The 20,623-nt window shown below is 42.4% G+C and overlaps 1 protein-coding gene across 5 annotated transcripts in view; it reads left to right on the top strand.

Annotated features, from left to right (window-relative positions):
• Nucleotides 1-20,623, top strand: part of SSTR2 (somatostatin receptor 2) — a 62,127-nt gene that overhangs the window by 7,323 nt on the left and 34,181 nt on the right. For 2 of the 5 annotated variants that reach the window (XR_013541062.1, XM_020806729.3), the window contains exon 2: nt 19,079-19,192. The exons of 1 other annotated variant lie outside the window; for it this stretch is intronic. The gene's annotated coding sequence lies outside the window, so the exon portion shown is untranslated. Of the gene's footprint in view, nt 1-6,950; nt 7,066-19,078; nt 19,193-20,623 lie in introns of those variants that run through there. 2 more of the 5 variants (XM_020806728.3, XM_020806730.3) reach the window with 2 other exon arrangements.

Genomic DNA, 20,623 nt, shown 5'->3' with positions numbered 1-20,623 from the left:
ACAAACAGATAAGCAAAGTTAAAAGAGAATTGGCCGATGAACAAGCTGATGGGAAGATAAAACCCAAAGCAAAGAAACTTCAAGAATGCTGTTTTTGGCTCAGGAGGGCCCAACACCATGTAAACAAGGTTGACATTTTAGAAGCAATTCAAAGGGTAAGGCTTCAAATGCAAAGGAGGGCACAACATAAACCAACACTATGCAAGCATGCACTGCCATAGATTACAGCATGAACAAATCTTTGTTCAGCAATACATAGTTATGAAGGTTGAAAGCCTCATTAGCAAAGCTCTGGTATGGAACAGGAATTGTACCCTCTGAGGGTGACAAGGACTAAAAACATGTGGAAGTTTTATTTACAACCTCACATATTCTCTGCAGTCTGAGTGACTGGGAGGGACTTTTCTAGGCTGTGGCAATTCTCTATCCAGCTTTAACCAACTGTTCCCCCCAGCTTTTGAAATTCAGAATGAGCCCCTGCCTCTTTGCTGGGGGTTCTATCCCTCTCACAAGTTGGTGGCAGTTGCTTGTTGCTGTTGACCTGTTTGGTCGGTTTCTACTACCTGTGCAGTAAAGAAAGCTGTGTATTACAAGTCTGTAATTTCTAGCAACTGTAAGTAAAGAAATATATTTTTTTACTCTTTCTCCTATAAATATTCAAGATTGAGTTATTGAGATTTTAAGTGTCCATTAATGAGAAAGGAGCGGATTTTGAAGAATATTTAACTATTCTCCTCTGTGGATCTCTGCACCTCTGCTGTGTAGCAAAAAGTATTTTACAAGAAATTAAAAACTCTGCAACAAAAGGAAGGTCTTAGTTTTAATACACACTTACCTGGGATAATTCCTCTTGCACTCAGAAGGACTTATTTCTCCCTAGACATGTATAGAATTGGGTTGCAGAAGACTCAATCTACATACTGACAAATCAGAAAGCAAAGGCAGTGGTGTATGAGAGTCATGGAGAAATTTGGACATGCTCTCAGAGTATATGCAAAGGAGGACATAAGCCTGGGCATATCAAAATGTGGTGACAGGATAGATTTTACCATATCAAGCTACAGGCAGGGAAGCTTGTGGATCAGGATGGGGAGGGTGCCCTCTGTCCCATTCACAAGCCATCCACAGCTACAGCTATGTAGGAATGAAAACAGCCACCATCACCTCACCTGCGACAGAGAGAGCAGATAAAGCTAGAATACATCAAACTGTCTTGAGGGGATAGCTTTCCAAGGAGGTTTCTTTTTCTTTCACCTGAGGGAAAATAAAAAGACACCCCTTACCTGCTGCCCCCCAATAACACAATCCTGTCATTTCATTCTTCTGCATCTATAGACACAAGAAAGAACACAAGATGGCATTTCTTCCATTTGCTATCGAGGTACACTTTGCAGCTTGAAGTGATCTGCTAAAATTTAGCCAACTGCTATCTGGAAATATTCAAATTGTCTAACTATAAAATGTTCTTCCCAATCATCTACCCCCCTTTTGAAAAGTTTTTGTGTTGCATTGTTTTCTTTTGTACTGTGTTGTAGTAGATCACTAAACATTCTGACAAGTGAAATTTAGCAGTGGTCTAGGAAAATTTCATTGCTCATGTCTAAGATCTGTTTCTGGGCAGTGGCTTTAAAGATAGGTGGGTATAAGTACAATAATGTCTGGTTATTATGCATAGAAACCTGAACCTGTTCTAGCACAGTCCCACAGCAAGCAGTGAACAATGGAAGTGGCTGGAGTTAGTATGTTGTTCTTTTTAAGCAAAGGTCTGTCATCCATTGGAGCAACACTGCAGACACAAAGCCACCATCTTCTCACCCCTTTTTGTTGATTTACTTTGGTGGGCAGCCGTTCCCTCCAGGATGTTGAGCAAAGCCATTTTCCATTACCTGCTGCTAATGATTCTTTTTGAAATGTGAGATGCCAGAAACAGAAGGTGAGCACCCTCATGGTCTGAGCCTGATCCGGCAGGCATGATGATGATAATAAGGAGGGGATAACCAGGAAGAGCCAGGCCTAGCATCAAGTAAAAAGAGGCAGGTGTTGCAGGCGGCACAGCCTGGAAGGTTGATGCATGCTATTGCGAAAGACAGCCATTGCCATGAGGCCTCTCTGCCGCCCCCTAAACTACTTTGGTACCCCTTCAGCTGTGCTGGAGGTTACTGTCCCATTGGCAGCAGTGAAGAATGAGTCAGCTGCCAGTCTAGTCAGCTTTTGGATATGGAATGGGAAGGCCCCACATCTTGTGCCTTGCCTTAGACAGCAGAACCATAACTAGGGGAGGGCAGCCAGGACTTTGTTATAGGGTGTCAAGATTCAGAGAGCACAAAAAAATTACTGCAGGAGGCCTAAGCACCCACCCATTGGTATCTGCTGCTAAAGGGTGCAAAGCTGCCCTCTTTAAGTATGGATACTTCTCCAGCTGCTTCTCTTTGGGCAGAAGGAAACACAAGACAGGTTCAATGTAGAATCATAATATTTATGATTGTCAAGAGTTTACTGTAGGTCCAGGCTACCCTCCCCACTCCCATTTTGCTGTCCTGCTGCTTAATGGCAATCTCAGTGACCCAGACTTGCTTAATAAGGGAGCAAAGGCTTGGAAAACAGCTCTGCTAGACAGGAAAGTGTCTCGGGCTGGACCTGTTGCCACAGAAGTTGTGTTGATTCTATAATGAAGGATGAGGAACATCTCCATGTTTTAGTCTGAATGCTAAGGGGCCCATCCATAGTGCTGAACCTTTTTTCGCTAGAGGGTAGGGCCCACCACCTTGGTTAGCTCCTCTAAAGTTTGGACCAAAATCCAGTGTGGCTGTCGTGATATCAGAATCGCCAGCTTCTGCTGCCCTGGTGAGAAGGTGCAGTAAAAGGCCACATCCTTGACTGGTGCCACCCAAGCTTCTGTTAAAGACATGCAAACAGGCCAGGCTGATTTGATTCCTGTTTAATTAGGCACACTACGAAATGAAAGCAACTACAGAAGCTGTCACTGCCTCAGGCCCTCTGCATTCCATGGAACAGATTGTTTATTTCTGTGTCCCACTGGCATTTCATTCAACTGACATTTTCTAACCAAATAGCACTATTGAGTTCTGACCTTTTTTTGGGCTGGGACCACGCTAAGTAAATAGTTTGCAGCCAATGTGGACTCTCTGCATTAGCTTAAGCCATGGTAATGGGTGTTACAGGGCTCTAATAGGAAATAGCTTCTGTGCAGCAATTAAATGCTCACATAATTCTTGGTTTTATAAGCTCTAGGAAAGAGATTAACTCCATTTGTGCCCAGGATTGTATCTGGTGGTGATTTAGAGCTATGCCCCATTAAGAAAATTAGTAAATTTAAAGTTTCTCTCTCTTTGCAATCACATAATTAAATATTATTGCTACCTTCTATTTATTTTGGGAAATAAACGTAAGGAGAGAAATGCCGTAAAAGGCACTACTGTTTATTACAGCCATTCCTAAACGATTGATAGGGGAATGGTTGTGACCAATGTTCTCTGGAAGGTGCATGCGCAGGCACACGGAGCTCCCGGGGTCAATGCCTTTTTACGTGCAGGTTTTGGATGAAACCCTACCCCCTCTCTCCCACCCCCCCGTGCACAGACGGGCAAGGCCCCCACACAGTGGGGATGAAAATCAGAGAAAATGTTGCTTGTGACTTATTTCTTGTATGCGGGACTGGCTTGGGATTTTTATTTTATTTTTTATTTTTGCCTGAGGTGGAGCAGTAAATGATGCCCTTGCACCCACCCAATTCAAGATACATAGCACTTGAAGTTTACCATTTTGGCATCTGAGGTAGAAACTTCCATAAGAACCTCTCATGGTCCCCTGGCAAGAATAACAATTTAAATAATAAAAATAATGTGATGCCATTTTGTCCCCCCACCCCAATTTGTTAGCCTGTAGCATTCTGGCCAGTGAGGTGCCCAGCCCTCATTCCCTCAGGGAAGGACCAACATTTGGAGGATATTGCATATAAAAGATTGGAGAAGCACATTCCTCCCCCTCTTGTGAATTAGTAACCATGGCTGGCAAACACAGTTGCCTAAAAGTAAGACCCATTTGACACAATGAAACTTAAATGTCTTTCAAGACAACTTACAAAAGACTGGATAGATATTCATACAAATCTAACGACTGAAAACTTCCCTGGCATGTAAAAAAGTGGGTGAAAAGAAGCTGTGTGATGGCCTGCTGCTAAGAGCTGGGCTCCCCCCCACCCTAAAACAAAGTTTCAATTTTAACTACTCAGGCCCTCACTGATGACCATTGAGCCTTGGCCAGCATTTGCCCTATAAAAATTTCTGGGGTTGTAGTCCAACATCTCTAAAGGGCATATTGTTGTCATATTGACCTGTAGTAAATAATGACTCTTCCAAACAATGGCCAAATTCTGAATTAGGAAAGGGCTGGAAGTTCACCCAGACTGGTTTCTTTCATTGACTTTTGGCTGTGATAAACATATGGACTCTACTTTATAACTTCTTTTCTTGCTTGCTTCTCGCTCAGTGTACATTTCCTATCAGACATTATTTATTTATTGTTTCAATATATATATCACTTCATAGTGCTGAAGCACTCTCTGGGTGGTTTTGTACACCATAATTATGCTAACAACAACTTGCCACCCAGTGAGCTGGGTACTCATTTTACTGACCTCAGAAAGATGGAAGACTGAGTCAATCTTAAGCTGGCTACCTGAATCCACTGGGGTTGAACTCAGGTCATGAGCAAAGAAGGTTTGGCTGCAGTAGTGCAGATTAACCACTGCCCCACAATTTAGAATATTGTGTTGGAATGCCTAACTGACAGTAATTTGGCTGTAGAGTAGCACATGAAGAAGCAAGTTTTCCCCCGTGTGAGGCTCCCAGGGCTGCACCATTGTCTTCATCTCTGAGCTACCATGTTGTAGTTGACATTGGTTGGTGGACATGAAGGTGCAACTGAAAATCAAACCAAATTATATGAAGCTGATGGCCACCCATGTCTGCACACATTAGTGGGTGGGTGGGGAGTGTGTAAAGGAAGGGTAGGAAAACTCCAGCAGTCCAATGGCTAGACAAGATGCTGGAGAGCTCCACCTGCTCTTGAAACTCTGACTTTAAAAAAAACCTATAAAAATGAGGGGGATTGATGAAAATGTTCTGTTGTGCTTTTAGAGGCCATTTTTTAATTAAAAAGAAAAAGAAAAATATTTTGGAGCTGGGACAGAATTTTCCCCGCGCTCCTAGGTGGATGAGATGCTAAGGGCCTTATTTGGTCACTTGAGGGCCACAGCATTCCCCATGCTGCCCCGTTCTAGTTTAACAGAATGTTTAATTATTTCTGCTGGTTCTTTCATGTCTATGAGTGAAAGGTTGACCAGAGAGGGGATCAAGGACTGGGGTTTGTATATTGTTTAAATCAGAGCAAGTATCACCAGTGAGCTGCAGTTGTGCCAGTGGGACCCAGGGTTTTCATAACAATCAAGGTTTCCTTTAAGCTGGCCATGCATGCCTCTGCCTCCCTCCATGCAGATGTGTTCCCCCTCCGTGCAGCGATCGTGTTATGTTCCAGTTGCAACAGAACCCTGCATGCTGGGGGGCGGCAGAAGCACACCCGCAAGAGCAGAGTTGCTCAAGAGAGAAAGAGGCAGAGCTGAAAGTGAGAGGATACATTGAGAAGACATTGAATATTTGCTCCTCTTACCTTCCTTCAAGTAGGATGTAACATCTCCACCAAACTCCACTAATACAGATTATCCATCTGTAATTTTCTGACATGATAGTGTTTCATAATTACCATTGCAGTAAAATTTCTATTCACCATTGTTATAATTAATTTGCAATTACTAATTGAATTCCTTTTTTAATTTGTTCATCATTTTGTCCAACACTACTGCCGTTGCGTGCTCTTTAATTACTATTAAGTGCAAATATAATAACAGAATGCCGACATGGAAATTTTCTTCTCAAAAATGGTTTTCCTGTCATGGTGAGAATTCTGCTCTTCAAAACAGTGATTGTGGAACATTAGATATGAAAGTTTGAGAAGCTCCATCTCTGTCTCATTTGAACATTACTGCAAATACGTTTTCATTAAAATGCCAAAACAGTTTGCACTCTATTTACAACCTGTAAGCATTCACGTATCTAGGGAACCTTCAAGGGAAGAGCCATCCCTAGTAGCCTCATGGGGTGTGCAGACAAGGACGATCCAGCCAGTTAAATCGATGATATTCTAATTAAAATTCTCCTTCCCGATTCCTCTTTAGCAAGGGGTTTTATTCTTTTGCTTGAGCCATCTGGATTATTGTTCAGAGGATTTCATTGCATTTCACACACAGCTCACTCTTGATCTCTGCCTGTGGCACACTAATAATGAGGAAGACTTCTGTTAAAGAAGTCACAGTCTAAGTGCAAGATAATACATTGAGCATCCTGCATTAACAGAAGGAAATCAGATCAGATGAATTTGGATCTCTTCCAGCTTTATGATGAGCCTTGCCAGATTGGCAATCAGCTTCTTTAGCAAAATCCTGAAAGTATAGTAACAGAAATAAGCCTGCGTAACATTGCCATTCTACAGATTTATTCTATATGGCTTTAGAAATCAATGTTCCATTCTTGTGAAATCTGATGTTTCAGTGTTGGTGGATGGACCCTTCCCCCCCCCCCATGAAGCTTAGCAAACTGCCTCATTACCTGACCCCCCTCGATCAGAAACAGAAGTTGGCCATGCAACCTGTGACATATATCAAAATCCATTTGTTCTTTAGGCACCAACTTAAAGATACATGTACACCTGTTACGCATGAACGAACCCTCGTTTAGGCCAGGAACTAACCCAGCATGAAGCATTCTGCTGTTCAAACTACACCAAGCCTAAAAATTGCTGCAGTTTGCAATCAACAAGCTTTAGAGCGCCATCGGCTTTTCTGCAGTCAATAATTAACAAAACTAAAAGGGGGTGGAGTGACGGGATGGATCGTGCTGCAAGGGAGAAAGAAATAGCTGGGTATCAGGAGACCGTGATAATTTGAAGAGGGGTAGATTCTCATTATTTAAGGGCAAAGATCTCTCCCAGGTAAGTCATCTGCCTTCTAAGACAACATTCTACTGTATTTCTTAAATTTTCTCCTGCCGTGACTTGAGAGAGCAACGGTGACCTGAAAGGGCATATCTAAGAAAACACACTTGTTAAAGTAAATGGTGTGCCATAGTCTTTTCACCCCCAAGCTATCCCCACAGGTGGACTTAAAGTTTCCTGAGGGAACAAAAGAATAATAATAAAACTCTGTAAAATGGCTATAAAATGGTAAAGAAACGGTGCGAGTTTCTTGGCAGTAATACCGTGGGAAGTATCCAATAGCTGTCTATTATGTTGTGGCAAAGGCAAAATTGGAAAACTCCCACAAAATGTGCAAATCCTGGGGCAAATTCCTCTTTACCTGAAACCCTAGACTACAGGTTCCCAACCACAGAGTCGGGAACCCCAAGGGGGTTGTGAAATGTTTTCTGGGGGAGTCACCATAGTTATTTTTATATTTAGTATATTAAATATGGTATACATCATGCTGATTTATTTTAATCCTCTTGGCTCACAAAAATTCGATCTGCAGCAGAATTGCAGGCAACCTAGTTATTTCTGTGCCCCTTTGGGTGGATTTTCCTTTGATGCCTGTGCAGCACTCCCACCCCTTCTGAAGGAGCCGCTCTTGCTCATTTCTCTCTGCTCCTCCACATCCATCTTTGGAGGATTGATGTCAGCCCTTTGGACCTAAGCATTAGCCCAGCTCAAGTGACAGTTGAGGAACTCATGCCTAAAATGGCAGCAGGATTGAACAGTTGCTGCTGCTCCTGCAGGGGTACCTTTCACTCTACCTGAGCCTCCTGCTCTTCCAGGTGCAGCAATGGCAGTGCAGTGAAGGGAGAAAATTCCCCTCCCCCCCCGCCTGAGAGATGGAGAAGGAAGGCAAGAGGCGCTAAAAGATGAGGGGAGAGAACCAGGGAGGAGTTGAGGCGCAGGGTGGGGCTTGTGGGGAGGTGCTCATTTGGGCTTATGGGGGAGGGGCTCTACACTGAGGAAGCTTTTTTTTGGAGTGGAGGAGAAATGAAGAGAAAGCCAGTTCCACACCCAGAAAAAAGTAAACTAAACTCAAAATGTATAGACATTTTTTCTTTCTCAAATTTTATCTGGTACGAGAGGAAGATTTGCACCCCACCCCCCATAACGATGTATTATTACATTAATTTTAATATATTAGGTTATAATTATAATCTGAAAATCTATTTTAATGTATTTTCTTTACCCTATTAAAAATTCCTTTTTATGCAAATGTGGCAGGGGGGTGTCGCAGGTTACTTGGCTATTATAAAAATGGGTCGTGACTCGAAAAAGGTTGGAAAGCAGTCCTATATACAGTACTACCCCTACCTTTGTTCATGCAGGGTGATGCTGCCCACCCACTTCAGTAAATCATGGAGAAAGGTCTTCATTGTTTCTAACCGTGAAAGTCAATGTACTGCTAGGCTCAATGAAGAGCCTAGAGCCATGACATTGTAAAATGTGATGCCTACCAAATAGCCTACAGATTACTTAAGGCCCCTGGCAGCCCAGATATGATCACATGTTGCCATCTAACAACCCCGCCACATCCAAACACTTACGTAATATGGGGAGGAAGGCACGTTGGCTCAAAAAGTCCCCTTTTATCTTCTAAGGTAAAGGTAAAGGTTCCCCTTGACATTTAGTTCATCGTGTCCAACTCTAGGGGGTGGTGTTCATCCCCGTCTCCAAGCCATAGAGCCAGTGTTTTCTCCATAGACAGTTTCCGTGGTCATGTGGCCAGCACCACTAGACACGGAACGCCGTTACCTTCCCACCGAGGTGATACCTATTTATCTATTCCCATTTTAACATGCTTTCAAACGGCTAGGTTGGCAGGAGCTGGGACAAGCGACGGGGGCTCACTCCGTCACGTGGATTTGATCTTACAACTGCTGGTCTTTGGATCTTGCAGCACAGAGGCTTCTGCGGTTTAACCTGCAGCGGCACCATGTTTTATCTTCTCTAGGGGGCTTTTTTTCCCCATTTTTTAAAGGATTCTCAGCTCCTCTGAGGCCCCTAGCCACCTCAAAATTAATGTTATTAGTTCTTGGTCATTGGGGGAACAAGGGGCCTTTTTCAGTTTGCATTCTTCTTGTCGGGGAAAAAAAATTGAGATGGGAATCAAAGGAGCAGTTGCAGCTCTCCAGGGTCTAGTGGGTCACATGTGCAGCCCCCTCAACCTCTGGAAGTTGTCCTCCCCCATTAGAAGAAGAAGAAATATGCCATGGCCCAAATATGTGCTCTGATCAAATAATTTCTAGTGTCTATTTTACTGCTACAAAGAAAGACTTTGCACTTACTGGATAGCTCAGTGAGTTAGGCATCTGGCTTCAGAATCAAGGTATACTTGTGTATTCCTGAAAGAAGAGAAATTTAAAGTCCAAGTCTCCATGCTTCGGGCTGTGTACTTCATTATGTCTGATAATGTAGGGCTGTTCCTATAACAGCAGTGCCTAATGGGATGTAACATATTAATAATTTGTTGCTAGCATTTTTTTACAAAATACATTTAAAAATACAAAATAGTGGCCAACATTTCCCCAAGTGATCACTCGAAAACCAACATTTTAGGAGAAACACTAGAAAACATTTAATGCAGTATTAAGTGGTGGCGCTGCGGGCTAAACCGCAGAAGCCTGTGCTGCAGGGTCAGAAGACCAAGCAGTCGTAAGATCGAATCCACGCAATGGAGTGAGCGCCCATTGCTTGTCCCAGCTCCCGCCAACCTAGCGGTTCGAAAGCATGCAAAATGCGAGTAGATAAATAGGTACCATCTCGGTGGGAAGGTAAACAGCGTTCCGTGTCTAAATCACACTGGCCATGTGACCACGGAAAGATTGTCTCCGGACAAACGCTGGCTCTATGGCTTGAAGAGCGGGATGAGCGCCGCCCCCTAGAGTCGGACACGACTGGACAAAAAAATTGTCAAGGGGAACCTTTACCTTTACCTAATCATATTATCAGCTGTTATGTTGTTCTTTCTTTTTAATGTTATTGTTACATTCATGTTACTCCACATATTACATGTTACATTACCAACTGCAACATACAGGCTGAAATCCAGCAGTAAATCACAATCAGAGTAGGCCCATTGAATTAATGGAACTTACAGAGGAGTTGACTCACCAAATCACCATGTACAGTAGGAATGTGAAAGCTTGACAGTAAAGATAGTTGACAGGAAAACAACTGATTTTTTTAATGTGGTGATAGAGAGTTTTGAAGATACCCTGAACTGCCAGAAAGACAAACAAGTGGGCCCTGTATCAAATCAAGCCTGATCTTTAAGCAAAAAACAATGAAACTGAGGCTGTCCTACTTCATGAGAAGACAGGATTCTCTAGAAAAAAGACAATAATGCTAGGAAAGATTGAAAACAGCAGGAAAAGAGGAAGACCCAATATGAGATGGATTGACTCCCTAAAGGAAGCCACCGGTATGAGTTTGTAAGAGCTGAGCAGGGCTGCTGAGGACTGAACATTTGGAGATCACTCATACACAGTGTTGCCATAAGTAAATGATGTGATGCCACATAACAACAACAACAAACTCTAGTTGTGACTTACTACTGGGTTTTTGCCATTATTTCCTTGTCCAACCTACCTCCTGGCCCTTTTGTCAAGTGTTGACTCTTCCCCATAGCTTGCCAACACAAACTGAGGCCATTTTAAATGGAACATGTTTTGGGAACAGAGAAGGCAAGATTTGGGGAAGCCAGCCCAGAGCCTTTTCATGCTTAATTTCTGTTGGCTCATTACCCCTTTACCAATTTTATTACATAATGTGCCATCTGTCAGAAAAGAGGGTATTGAAATTGTGTGTCCATTTGTGGGTGTGCCTGAGATGTAGAATGAAAGAAAGGTATGATTCAGCCCTTCTGCAACCAGTGTACCAGTCGTGTTGATGAAAGGATTTTCTCCCCCTTCCAGTTGGTAAGTCAATTGCTTTTTGGTTTGCTCACAGAGTAATGTTTGCTTTTTGGCTGCAGCATTGGGGATGCCTGCCTTCCTCAGTACGGGCAGTGAGAGCGACTGAAATAAGGCACTCTGTTTTGACAAAGTTGATGTCTTTAGAGGACTGTCGGTTGAAGCATAGAACAGAACTGAAGTTAACTGGGAGGCTAAAACATAGGAGGGCAAACCTTATATCAGAAAGATATGTGTATATAATCTGCACATCTCTAGTTACATTCAAGTACAGCCTTGAAAGAAAAGCCCAACAGTCCATTTGTGAGACTGTACGTGGATGTTCAGCTACACTTCAATAGATCTGTCTCTGTATTACCTCTTAGAAACAACATGCCTGGGAGTTTTAGTCCAAATGTTACACCAGCTATCCAAGGTGCTGAACCCTATCCACCACCACCCAAAAAAAAAAAAGTGCCGTGCTGTTTTAAAGTTCAGATTAAAACTCAGAATGGATTCATTAGCCACTCATTTCCATGGGTGGCATCAGGGTTCTGTTGAGTGTTGGGAACTGTAAATACAAACCCTAAAATGGAAATACTATATAATCCTAAGTAAATTTGTAAAGTTTGTCTTCACCAATTTTACCTGTACTAACTGGAAGATCTTTGATTTCACTGATACAGATAATCTTTCATCAGGGCAGAGCACAATTATTACACTCCGTTGTTGTATTCATTGTTGCTATAGCAAATTTGAAATGCAATCAAAATGCAGTTACCTAGATAAGGTTGGTTTAATTGGTATAAATGTAGTTTTGAAAGGGAAACGTAGGTGTTTTTCCCTTTGAGGAAATGGAGTGGCATATGGCCTCTGCAGAGGCCAAACCAGCTATCATCAGTTGGTCAGCTGGTCCTCTATGGGGCAATGGTGCCCAATATCGAGGCTTATGGTGGTCTTAGACTAAAATTCCCAGAAGACTAATTGATTGCTGGCTGTGTTATCTAAGGCTTCCGGGCAATGTAAGTCTAAATACATTTAATTAAATGTTTTTAATTTTAAACACTAATAGCAACAAGGTGATTTCTCTGTTTCTGCTATTTATCCAGTATTCTAAGCTCTGCATAGAAGTTGTAGAGGGGGGGGGAGAGAGAGTTTGTGTGCTGGCTGGATAGGTCTGTGGTTTAGGTATGTGGCTGCAAAGTCAGAGGTTGGGAGTTTGATTCTGAACAGTGCCTCCTGCAAATAAAGCCTTGGGCAAGCTGCACAGTCCTAGGGCACCCTCAGAAGAAGGGAATGGTAAACCACTTCTGAGTATTCTCTACCTGGAAAACTCTGAGAACAGGTCACCATAAGTCGGGATTGCCATAACAGCACATGATTATTATATTAAATCACATACACTCTAGAAATCTACTATTCCTATAAATCATTGTGCAGAGGCGGGAAGCAGGGAAAGTTGGTGGGAAAGACAATTTTTTAATTTTCTTTTTTAAATTATTTATTTATTTCTAAAGAATGAAGAAACAATCGACCGTATTGCAAATAGTAAATTCCCCACATTTCTCCAACTCACATATATACCATTCCCCTTCACCATTTAAAGAAATATTGACCAACAATCTAAATTTCTTTTCAAACCACATGTCTCAAAGTCTATTTTGTCAGCATATTTTAATAATGGCTTCCAATTTTCCATGAATTTACTATGGCTTGTTTCTCCTCTTCCCTGGTGGGAAGGACAAAATAGCAAAATTGATCCTCAACACCATGGAAGCCAGTTCGGCTGTTAAGATTCAGAGGTCCAAATATGAGTATGGACAGATGAGCCATGATAAAATAGGTGTAACATTTGTATATCTTGAACCTGTGTATGGGTAGTTAGGAAAATTCTGATTTTGTAAGTGCCATAGAAAGTCAGGGGCAATTTGATCATTGCAGAAGAAACTGCTGTCAGAAAAGAATCACAGTGTGCCACTGAGAGCCAAATTATACAAGCTACATGTTGGGCTATAGTAGCCCAGTGCAAGAAGTTTGTTAATGTTCACACTCCAGAGATGTGATCCCAATGGAGTTTCATGATTGAGCTACCAAGTTTGTGGGTGAAGTAGTATTTGCTTTCAAAGAGCAATCACAAAACAAAACAAGCTAACATGCAAACTACAGATATATGTGAAAGTTCCTGCTATGACAATCAGATGGTCTTGGCACTTAGAAAATTCCTTTTTCTAATTGTGAGTTCTCTGTAGCTGTCTCTGGTTTGGCCCTGAGATGCAATAATTGCTTTCAAGGGGTGTAGAACTTCTGTGCCCCCCTGAGCCAATCAGAAGACCTAGATAAGTTCTTGCCTACATCAAGCCTGCACCTCCATGTAAACAACTGGTGTTAAGGGCACATATTCCAGCTAAGGACACATAGTCACCTTCTGACACATAGGAAAGGTAACCTGCCTTGCCAAAGTATCCTAGGAGCACTTTGGTTTCAAAGAAGGGGTGGAGTTTTTTTGGGGGGGATTTAATAGAGGAGAGAGAGAGAGATACCATCACAGACGTTAGGTCTTGATGTCCAGGAGAAAGTCAAATAGCACTCAGGCTGGAAGACATTGTTCCCAACCTTGGGTAACCCAGATGTTCCTGGACTACAGCTCCCAAAATCCTTCAACACCAGATGTGCCAGCCAAGATTTCTGGGAGTTGCCGTCCAAAAACACCTGGGTTACCCAAGGTTGGGAACCATTGCAATAGAGAGAAGTGTGTGCTAGAAAAGCAAAAATTGTACTATTCCTTAATAGTATTTTCTATATTTTTTTCTTATAATTTGTTCCCTCTAGGTTTTTTTTAAATGATAACAATAAGGAGTAGGGTGGGTTAAATACAGATAGTAAGGTTACTTGAAATGGATATACCACTTTATTCTTTCGTACATAATTCCATCAATGCCATTAAATGTTGATTCAGATCTGTTTTCATGCTGATATCAAGCAAGGGAAGCAGAAAAGCAGTATTTCTGTGGCAGGCTTGACAGAACAATGCATAGCTTCTGCCTGCCCCCTGAACTACTTAATCATCTTATGATTTACACAGGCAGTAGCAAAGAAATAGAGTCTGCGGGGAAACTTTGATTCTGTGATAAACCCATCACTTTGTCACAAATCTTTTGTTCAGGTATCATTTACTGCAGGAGTAGAGAAACCACAGCTGTCCAAACATGGTTGGGCTCCAACTTCTCCCAAGCTCCAGATGGACAGGATAATGGGAACTGTAATCCAATACCATCTGGAGAACCACGGGTGTTCCTCAACATTGTTTGGCTGGACCAGCAGCCATAGATATAAATCTGATGTGTACAACAGTGGCACAACCATCCAACAATGTGCTCTCATTCTGGCTGAAGCAGTCACACATCCTCATCTTCTAAAAGTCTGGCTTCAGCTGAAGCAGGATATTTATGAATGGGTGCTGTAATTTGCTCAGAAGAAGGCTTGCTGAAGCTTCTGTTAGTTCAATGAACAGTTGCTATCTCAAGTAGCCTAAACCATTCTCTGTGCTTCATCACCCTGTCCCAGATCCTGTTTCACCTTCAGTGGCCATCACTTCCTTTTCTCATTCTGTCTTCACTTACCAGTTTCTAACTCCAGGTATTAGCTTCTTGCTACGATCTATGACAGCAGGCTAGACTCTGCCTATGTTTGAATGTTGTCTCAAAGTCCTTTCCATAGGCATTAATTGGGACCACTATATAAACCAGCAGATAATCTACCAACTGAATTAGTTTAACACATGGTGTTTTATTTGTGGATATGATAACAATAACAATATATTCCATGGAGCTGTTAGAGTCACCAGGGGAAATCTAATTACATAAATGCATCAGGTTCCTTAGGAGGTGCACAAAATGAGAACATCTATCAATAGGATGAATCTGAAGCTAAGCTGGCTAATGGTGTATATTTTAGATGCATGGTATTAAATTATAAACAAAATCTAGAATGAATAAAGTGGAAAGGTAGAAGGGTTAAGAGTTGTTTGCTCATATTGTGGATGTTAGACCCAAGAGAGACCTTCAGAATGGTCTAGTTTCCCACTATACATAGAGCTACACCTGCATACAACCTATGGTTACAACAGACTTGTCTGTAACGGAGAAAATACAGTTCCCCAGTTTTTCACCTGTGTCTTGAGTAATAGCCTAACAGGCAGATGTTTAAATGAAACTTTTCTTGCTATGAAGATAAAGTTGTGGGGAAAACACCTGCCCAGCCAGCTCTTGTTCTTTTATCACCCATTGTGAAGCTTTAGCTTTAAAGAACCTCTGCCAGTTTCAGACATTGTGGATTTGGGAGAGGGCAGTAATGGATGAAAAATTATTGGTGTGTGCTGGGTGGTTCTGTGATATTGCAAGCTTCTGATCTTAAAAAGGCAGGGCACAGGGAAATCCATGAATCCTCCATTTTAATCTTTAATGCAATTTCTAGTCTTCATATTTGTAAATGGCGGGGACCGTCCAAAACGATGATAGCGAAGAACTTTTAAAATGTCCCTGCTTAGATGAAATAGCCTTCCTATTTTTTCTTCTGGGTTGCTTTGCCCTCCGTATATTGACAAAAAGACATGAGAGGAAGACTGCCAACGTAACGCTTTCTGTTATTGTTGTTTTCATATGATTTATATGCATATTTACATGGTTTGTTTTAAAGGGAATCTTTGTTGATGTATATGTTAGCATTGTTGTTGTTTAGTCGTTTAGTCGTGTCCAACTCTTCGTGACCCCATGGACCACAGCACGCCAGGCCCTCCTATCTTCCACCGCTTCCCGGAGTTGTGTCAAATTCATGTTGCTTGCTTCGATGACACTGTCCAACCATCTCATCCTCGGTCGTCCCCTTCTCCTCTTGCCTTCACACTTTCCCAACATCAGAGTCTTTTCCAAGGAGTCTTCTCTTCTCATGAGATGGCCAAAGTACTGGAGCCTCAGCTTCAGGATATGTCCTTCCAGTGAGCACTCAGGGTTGTTTTGCTTCAAAATGGATAGTTTTGTTCTCCTTGCAATCCAGGGGACTCTCAAGAGTCTCCTTCAGCATCACAGTTCAAAAGCATCAATTCTTTGGCGATCAGTCTTCTTTATAGTCCAGCTCTTATTTCCATACATCGCTACTGGAAAAACCATAGCTTTGACTATGCAGACCTTCATCGGCAAGGTGATGTCTTTGCTTTTTAAGATGCTGTCTAGTTTTGTCATCGCTTTCCTCCCAAGAAGCAGGCATCTTAATTTCGTGGCTGCTGTCACCATCTGCAGTGATCATGGAGCCCAAGAAAGTAAAATCTGTCACTGCCTCCATATCCTCCCCTTCTGTTTGCCAGGACGTGATGGGACCAGTGGCCATGATCTTAGTTTTTTTGATGTTGAGCTTCAGACCATTTTTTGCGCTCTCCTCTTTCACCCTCATTACAAGGTTCCTTAATTCCTCCTCACTTTCTGCCATCAGAGTGGTATCATCTGCATGTCTGAGGTTGTTAATATTTCTTCTGACAATCTTAATTCCGGCTTGGGATTCATCCAGTCCAGCTTTTCGCATGATGTATTCTGCATATCAGTTAAATAATCAGGGAAACAATATACAGCCTTGTCGTACTCCTTTCCCAATTTTGAACCAATCAGTTGTTCCATATCCAGTTTTGACTGTTGCTTCCTGTCTCACATATAGATTTCTCAGAAGATAGACAAGATGGTCAGGCACTCCCATTTCTTTAAGGACTTGCCATAGTTTGCTGTGGTCCACACAGTCAAAGACTTTTGCATAGTCAATGAAGCAGAAATAGATGTTTTTCTGGAACTCTCTGGCTTTCTCTATAATCCAGTGCATGTTAGCAATTTGGTCTCTAGTTCCTCTGCCCCTTCGGAATCCAGCTTGTACTTCTGGGAATTCTTGGTCCACATACTGCTGAAACCTACCTTGTATGATTTTGAGTATAACGTTGCTAGCATGTAAAATGAGTGCACTTGTATGGTACTTGGAACATTCTTTGGCACTGCCCTTCTTTGGGAGTGGGATGTAGATTGATCTTTTCCAATCCTCTGGCCACTGTTGAGTTTTCCAAACTCGCCGGCATATTGAATGTAGCACCTTAACAGCGTCATCTTTCAAGATTTTAAATAGTTCCACTGGAATGCCATCACCTCCACTGGCCTTGTTGTTAGCCAACCTTTCTAAGGCCCACTTGACTTCACTCTCCAGGATGTCTGGCTCAAAGTCAGCAACCACATTATCTGGGTTGTCTGGGATATCCAAATCTTTCTGGTATAATTCCTCTGTGTATTCTTGCCACCTCTTCTTGATGTCTTCTGCTTCTGTTAGGTCCCTCCCATTTTTGTTCTTTATCATGTTCATCTTTGCACAAAATGTTCCTTTAATATCTCCAATTTTCCTGAACAGATCTCTGTTTTTTCCTTTTCTATTCTTTTCCTCTATTTCTTTGCATTGTTCATTTAAGAAGGCCCTCTTGTCTCTCCTTGCTATTCTTTGGAAGTCTGCATTCAACTTTCTGTAACTTTCCCTATCTCCCTTGCATTTTGTTTCCCTTCTCTTCTCTGCTATTTGTAAGGTCTCGTTGGACAGCCACTTTGCTTTCTTGCATTTCCTTTTCTTTGGGATGGTTTTTGTTGCTGCCTCCTGGACAATGTTACGAGCCTCTATCCAAAGTTCTTCAGGTACTCTGTCCACCAAATCCAGTTCCTAAAATCTGTTCTTCACTTCCACAGTGTATTCATAAGGGATTTGGTTTAGATTATACCTGACTAGCCCAGTGGTTTTTCCTACTCTCTTCAGTTTAAGTTTGAATTTTGCTATGAGAAGCTGATGATCAGAGCCACAATCAGCTCCAGGTCTTGTTTTTGCTGACTGTATAGACTGAGCTTCTCCATCTTTGGCTGCAGAGAATATAATCAATCTGATTACGGTATTGCCCATCTGGTGATTTCCATGTGTAGAGTCGCCTCTTGTGTTGTTGGAAAAGAGTGTTTGTGATGATCAGCTTGTTCTCTTGACAAAACTCTATTAGCCTTTGCCCAGCTTCATTTTGAACTCCAAGGCCAAACTTCCCTGTTGTTCCTTTTATCTCTCGACTCCCTACTTTAGCATTCCAATCCCCTAGAATGTGAAGAACATCTTTCTTTGGTGTCAGTTCTAGAAGGTGTTCATAGAACTGGTCAATTTCAATCTCCTCGGCATTGGTGGTTGGTGCATAAACTTGGATTATTGTGATGTTGAAAGGTCTGCCTTGGATTCGTATTGACATCATTCTATCATTTTTGAGATTATATCCCAGTACAGCTTTTCCCACTCTTTTGTTGACTATGAGGGCAACTCCATTCCTTCTACGGGCTTCTTGCCCACAATAGTAGATATGGTAATCATCTGAATTGAATTTACCCACCATACCTGTCCATTTTAGTTCACTGATGCCCAGGATGTCAATGTTTATTCTTGCCATCTCCTGTTTGACCACATCCAGCTTACCAAGGTTCATAGATCTTACATTCCAGGTTCCTATGCAGTATTTTTCTTTGCAGCATCGTACTTTCCTTTCACTTCCAGGCACGTCCACAGCTGAGCGTCCTTTCGGCTTTGGCCCAACCACTTCATTAGCTCTGGAGCTACTTGTACTTGTCCTCCACTCTTCTTCAGTAGCATGTTGGACGCCTTCTGTCCTGAGGGGCTCATCTTCCAGCGTCATATCTTTTATCCTTTTGTTTCTGTCCATGGGGTTTTCTTGGCAAAGATACTGGAGTGGCTTGCCAGTTCCTGCTCCAGGTGGATTGCGTTTAGTCGGAACTCTCCACTATGACCTGTCCGTCTTGGGTGTCCCTGCACGGCATAGCCCATAGTTTCTCTGAATTACTCAAGCCCCTTCGCCACGACAAGGCAGCAATCCATGAAGGGGATGTTAGCATTGATGCCTGTTTTATCATTAAGGGTTTGTTCTGCAGGCTACTTTAAAGCTCTCTGAGTCAAAAGCAAATGGCAAAGGTAAATATATGCTAGAAATAATGGCAACATACAAGTTACCCAGCTTTCTTTATATTTAGTGCTGCAGCTCTTTTACTCGTTGACATGACTGTGCCTCCACTGCCTCCACTGGTGTCTTGATGACATGAGGGCTAGAATCCATTTAAAAGAAAGCCCATGATTTGGAGATACTGGTGAGTCAACGTAAACCTTTCTTTTGTTTTAACTGGAGAAAATGTCATCGCTCGGCCTTGGATTTCAACAGAGACACTGTTTGTGTCAAAGGCTGTATTTGAAAGGCTGTGCCAGCTGCCTCTGTAAAGCCAGCGAGGTACACATACCCCTTTCACTAGGACACTCACGGCAACGCCATCTGCTCTCCTGTGACGCTGATACCAGAGACTTGTTGTTGTTTTTTTTTAATGAGCCTTCTTGGGATATTTATTTCTCCTTTGTTTCTTGGGGAAAGACCATTTTTCTGCCTTATGGTTTATTTATTGTGCTAGAAATTATTCCCCTGAGCTCCTCAAATGCCATTGTCTTACGATCATGTGAATTTGTCAGCACGAAATTTAACTTTACAAATGTCTTTGCCGGGTGTTAAGTAGTTTCTAGGCTTTGTTTTAACCTGCCCTTAATTTCCCATGTTCTATTGTCTCTGTCATATGTTATGGAAGGAAGGAAAGAAAGAAGGGGAGACAAATGTTAGTATTATTGACTTCTGAAATTTCATAAGAGTCCAGAGGAAAGGTTACTTTCCTCAACCGTTACTTGGTAATTAACTAACAACTGTGGACTGATCAGGAATGCGGTAACTCTAAACACAGTGACTAGATGCTTTGGAAACACTGTACTGGGTTCCTGCTTCTCAGGGCTTCATCAAAAATGACAAGGGCTGCATTTCTAAGGATTTGTTTGAAACAGCTGTTTATCTTGAGATATATTCCAAACCGACTGGGCAGAGCTAGGGTGGTTTTCAAAATGTCCTGCACCATGTCCCCAGTCATGAAGCCTTTTCCAGCTTGGCTGAGAACTAAATAATACCCCATCATCAGAGACATTCCTCATTCCCTCACTCTGAGGGCAAACATGGATGTGCTGGCAGCCTGAAGTCACAGAAAGCAGTACATCTACAAGAGGTGAGCTTTTACAGTCCTGCTGTCTGTGGTGGTAGACCGGCCTTTCCCAACATGGTAGCTTCTGGGTGGGCTGGACAATAACATCCACGATCCTAATCTTTGTGGACAGCTTGCAGTGGCACCAGAATTTGGGGGGGGGGGGGTAGAGAATTTATCGGCCAGCTAACCAGAAACAAATACTGTGGCTTTCTTGATCTACAGAAAACAGGAGGTGAAGCTTTTAACAGCATGAAGACAACCTGTTAGGATCTGCCTTCCTTTGCTTGAATCAGTTGCAGGGCCAGCCCTGCCATTTGGTAGACGGGGCCACTCTCTGAGGGCACTGATGCTGAGTGTTACAAATTGTTGCTTATTTACTTTGTTATCATTGTGATTTTTCATTTGTTCGTTTAGTTGTTTAGTCATGTCCGACTCTTCGTGACCCCATGGACCAGAGCACGCCAGGCCCTCCTATCTTCCACTGCCTCCCGGAGTTGGGTCAGATTC

The sequence above is a fragment of the Pogona vitticeps genome, chromosome 2 (assembly GCF_051106095.1).
Source record: "Pogona vitticeps strain Pit_001003342236 chromosome 2, PviZW2.1, whole genome shotgun sequence".
NCBI classification, from domain to species: Eukaryota; Metazoa; Chordata; class Lepidosauria; order Squamata; family Agamidae; genus Pogona; species Pogona vitticeps.
Note: the sequence above shows the minus strand (reverse complement) of the source record. Positions and strands in the feature narration are given on the sequence as shown.